We start from the raw sequence: 5,000 nt of genomic DNA, 5'->3' as shown, positions 1-5,000 counted from the left end.
GACGTTTTGCTCCGCTCACGATGGTCACCGCACCACGCAAGAACAGCCCAAAAACAGGCCAAAACAGCCCAAAAACGGGCCAAAACAGGCCATTTTTGGCTGCGCGAGCGAGCGGCGAGCGGCGAACAGTGAGCGAAGCGTGAGGCAGCACCGTCCCTGCTATACGAAAGCCCCATCCAGCCCTGTGCCACCCGGGGGGTTCCAGGGTGCTGAGATGGCTGACGTTTTGCTCCGCTCTCGACGGTCACCGCGCAACGCAAGAACAGGCCAAAAACTGGCCAAAACGGCCCAAAAACGGGCCAAAACTGGCCATTTTTGGCTGCGCGAGCGAGCGGCGAGTGGCGGACAGCAAGCGAAGCGAGAGGCAGCACCGTCCCTGCTATACGAAAGCCCCATCCAGCCCTGTGCCACCCGGGGGGTTCCAGGGTGCTGAGATGGCTGACATTTTGCTCCGCTCACGACGGTCGCCGCACCACGCAAGAACAGCCCAAAAACAGGCCAAAACGGCCCAAAAACGGGCCAAAACTGGCCATTTTTGGCTGCGCGAGCGAGCGGCGAGCGGCGGACAGCGAGCGAAGCGAGAGGCAGCACCGTCCCTGCTATACGAAAGCCCCATCCAGCCCTGTGCCACCCGGGGGGTTCCAGGGTGCTGAGATGGCTGACGTTTTGCTCCGCTCACGATGGTCACCGCACCACGCAAGAACAGCCCAAAAACAGGCCAAAACAGCCCAAAAACGGGCCAAAACAGGCCATTTTTGGCTGCGCGAGCGAGCGGCGAGCGGCGAACAGTGAGCGAAGCGTGAGGCAGCACCGTCCCTGCTATACGAAAGCCCCATCCAGCCCTGTGCCACCCGGGGGGTTCCAGGGTGCTGAGATGGCTGACATTTTGCTCCGCTCACGACGGTCGCCGCGCCACGCAAGAACAGCCCAAAAACAGGCCAAAACAGCCCAAAAACGGGCCAAAACAGGCCATTTTTGGCTGCGCGAGTGAGCGGCGAGCGGCGAACAGCGAGCGAAGCGTGAGGCAGCACCGTCCCTGCTATACGAAAGCCCCATCCAGCCCTGTGCCACCCGGGGGGTTCCAGGGTGCTGAGATGGCTGACATTTTGCTCCGCTCACGACGGTCGCCGCGCCACACAAGAACAGCCCAAAAACAGGCCAAAACAGCCCAAAAACGGGCCAAAACAGGCCATTTTTGGCTGCGCGAGCGAGCGGCGAGCGGCGAACAGCGAGCGAAGCGTGAGGCAGCACCGTCCCTGCTATACGAAAGCCCCATCCAGCCCTGTGCCACCCGGGGGGTTCCAGGGTGCTGAGATGGCTGACATTTTGCTCCGCTCACGACGGTCGCCGCGCCACGCAAGAACAGCCCAAAAACAGGCCAAAACAGCCCAAAAACGGGCCAAAACAGGCCATTTTTGGCTGCGCGAGCGAGCGGCGAGCGGCGAACAGCGAGCGAAGCGTGAGGCAGCACCGTCCCTGCTATACGAAAGCCCCATCCAGCCCTGTGCCACCCGGGGGGTTCCAGGGTGCTGAGATGGCTGACGTTTTGGTCCGCTCTCGACGGTCACCGCGCAACGCAAGAACAGGCCAAAAACTGGCCAAAACGGCCCAAAAACGGGCCAAAACTGGCCATTTTTGGCTGCGCGAGCGAGCGGCGAGTGGCGGACAGCGAGCGAAGCGAGAGGCAGCACCGTCCCTGCTATACGAAAGCCCCATCCAGCCCTGTGCCACCCGGGGGGTTCCAGGGTGCTGAGATGGCTGACATTTTGCTCCGCTCACGACGGTCGCCGCGCCATGCAAGAACAGCCCAAAAACAGGCCAAAACGGCCCAAAAACGGGCCAAAACTGGCCATTTTTGGCTGCGCGAGCGAGCGGCGAGCGGCGGACAGCGAGCGAAGCGAGAGGCAGCACCGTCCCTGCTATACGAAAGCCCCATCCAGCCCTGTGCCACCCGGGGGGTTCCAGGGTGCTGAGATGGCTGACGTTTTGCTCCGCTCACGATGGTCACCGCACCACGCAAGAACAGCCCAAAAACAGGCCAAAACAGCCCAAAAACGGGCCAAAACAGGCCATTTTTGGCTGCGCGAGCGAGCGGCGAGCGGCGAACAGTGAGCGAAGCGTGAGGCAGCACCGTCCCTGCTATACGAAAGCCCCATCCAGCCCTGTGCCACCCGGGGGGTTCCAGGGTGCTGAGATGGCTGACATTTTGCTCCGCTCACGACGGTCGCCGCGCCACGCAAGAACAGCCCAAAAACAGGCCAAAACAGCCCAAAAACGGGCCAAAACAGGCCATTTTTGGCTGCGCGAGCGAGCGGCGAGCGGCGAACAGCGAGCGAAGCGTGAGGCAGCACCGTCCCTGCTATACGAAAGCCCCATCCAGCCCTGTGCCACCCGGGGGGTTCCAGGGTGCTGAGATGGCTGACATTTTGCTCCGCTCACGACGGTCGCCGCGCCACACAAGAACAGCCCAAAAACAGGCCAAAACAGCCCAAAAACGGGCCAAAACAGGCCATTTTTGGCTGCGCGAGCGAGCGGCGAGCGGCGAACAGCGAGCGAAGCGTGAGGCAGCACCGTCCCTGCTATACGAAAGCCCCATCCAGCCCTGTGCCACCCGGGGGGTTCCAGGGTGCTGAGATGGCTGACATTTTGCTCCGCTCACGACGGTCGCCGCGCCACGCAAGAACAGCCCAAAAACAGGCCAAAACAGCCCAAAAACGGGCCAAAACAGGCCATTTTTGGCTGCGCGAGCGAGCGGCGAGCGGCGAACAGCGAGCGAAGCGTGAGGCAGCACCGTCCCTGCTATACGAAAGCCCCATCCAGCCCTGTGCCACCCGGGGGGTTCCAGGGTGCTGAGATGGCTGACGTTTTGCTCCGCTCTCGACGGTCACCGCGCAACGCAAGAACAGGCCAAAAACTGGCCAAAACGGCCCAAAAACGGGCCAAAACTGGCCATTTTTGGCTGCGCGAGCGAGCGGCGAGTGGCGGACAGCGAGCGAAGCGAGAGGCAGCACCGTCCCTGCTATACGAAAGCCCCATCCAGCCCTGTGCCACCCGGGGGGTTCCAGGGTGCTGAGATGGCTGACATTTTGCTCCGCTCACGACGGTCGCCGCGCCATGCAAGAACAGCCCAAAAACAGGCCAAAACGGCCCAAAAACGGGCCAAAACTGGCCATTTTTGGCTGCGCGAGCGAGCGGCGAGCGGCGGACAGCGAGCGAAGCGAGAGGCAGCACCGTCCCTGCTATACGAAAGCCCCATCCAGCCCTGTGCCACCCGGGGGGTTCCAGGGTGCTGAGATGGCTGACGTTTTGCTCCGCTCACGATGGTCACCGCACCACGCAAGAACAGCCCAAAAACAGGCCAAAACAGCCCAAAAACGGGCCAAAACAGGACATTTTTGGCTGCGCGAGCGAGCGGCGAGCGGCGAACAGTGAGCGAAGCGTGAGGCAGCACCGTCCCTGCTATACGAAAGCCCCATCCAGCCCTGTGCCACCCGGGGGGTTCCAGGGTGCTGAGATGGCTGACGTTTTGCTCCGCTCTCGACGGTCACCGCGCAACGCAAGAACAGGCCAAAAACTGGCCAAAACGGCCCAAAAACGGGCCAAAACTGGCCATTTTTGGCTGCGCGAGCGAGCGGCGAGTGGCGGACAGCAAGCGAAGCGAGAGGCAGCACCGTCCCTGCTATACGAAAGCCCCATCCAGCCCTGTGCCACCCGGGGGGTTCCAGGGTGCTGAGATGGCTGACATTTTGCTCCGCTCACGACGGTCGCCGCACCACGCAAGAACAGCCCAAAAACAGGCCAAAACGGCCCAAAAACGGGCCAAAACTGGCCATTTTTGGCTGCGCGAGCGAGCGGCGAGCGGCGGACAGCGAGCGAAGCGAGAGGCAGCACCGTCCCTGCTATACGAAAGCCCCATCCAGCCCTGTGCCACCCGGGGGGTTCCAGGGTGCTGAGATGGCTGACGTTTTGCTCCGCTCACGATGGTCACCGCACCACGCAAGAACAGCCCAAAAACAGGCCAAAACAGCCCAAAAACGGGCCAAAACAGGCCATTTTTGGCTGCGCGAGCGAGCGGCGAGCGGCGAACAGTGAGCGAAGCGTGAGGCAGCACCGTCCCTGCTATACGAAAGCCCCATCCAGCCCTGTGCCACCCGGGGGGTTCCAGGGTGCTGAGATGGCTGACATTTTGCTCCGCTCACGACGGTCGCCGCGCCACGCAAGAACAGCCCAAAAACAGGCCAAAACAGCCCAAAAACGGGCCAAAACAGGCCATTTTTGGCTGCGCGAGCGAGCGGCGAGCGGCGAACAGCGAGCGAAGCGTGAGGCAGCACCGTCCCTGCTATACGAAAGCCCCATCCAGCCCTGTGCCACCCGGGGGGTTCCAGGGTGCTGAGATGGCTGACATTTTGCTCCGCTCACGACGGTCGCCGCGCCACACAAGAACAGCCCAAAAACAGGCCAAAACAGCCCAAAAACGGGCCAAAACAGGCCATTTTTGGCTGCGCGAGCGAGCGGCGAGCGGCGAACAGCGAGCGAAGCGTGAGGCAGCACCGTCCCTGCTATACGAAAGCCCCATCCAGCCCTGTGCCACCCGGGGGGTTCCAGGGTGCTGAGATGGCTGACATTTTGCTCCGCTCACGACGGTCGCCGCGCCACGCAAGAACAGCCCAAAAACAGGCCAAAACAGCCCAAAAACGGGCCAAAACAGGCCATTTTTGGCTGCGCGAGCGAGCGGCGAGCGGCGAACAGCGAGCGAAGCGTGAGGCAGCACCGTCCCTGCTATACGAAAGCCCCATCCAGCCCTGTGCCACCCGGGGGGTTCCAGGGTGCTGAGATGGCTGACGTTTTGGTCCGCTCTCGACGGTCACCGCGCAACGCAAGAACAGGCCAAAAACTGGCCAAAACGGCCCAAAAACGGGCCAAAACTGGCCATTTTTGGCTGCGCGAGCGAGCGGCGAGTGGCGGACAGCGAGCGAAGCGAGAGGCAGCACCGTCCCTGC

The sequence above is a fragment of the Musa acuminata genome, unplaced genomic scaffold, assembly GCF_036884655.1.
Source record: "Musa acuminata AAA Group cultivar baxijiao unplaced genomic scaffold, Cavendish_Baxijiao_AAA HiC_scaffold_1136, whole genome shotgun sequence".
Taxonomy (NCBI): domain Eukaryota; kingdom Viridiplantae; phylum Streptophyta; class Magnoliopsida; order Zingiberales; family Musaceae; genus Musa; species Musa acuminata.
Note: the sequence above shows the minus strand (reverse complement) of the source record.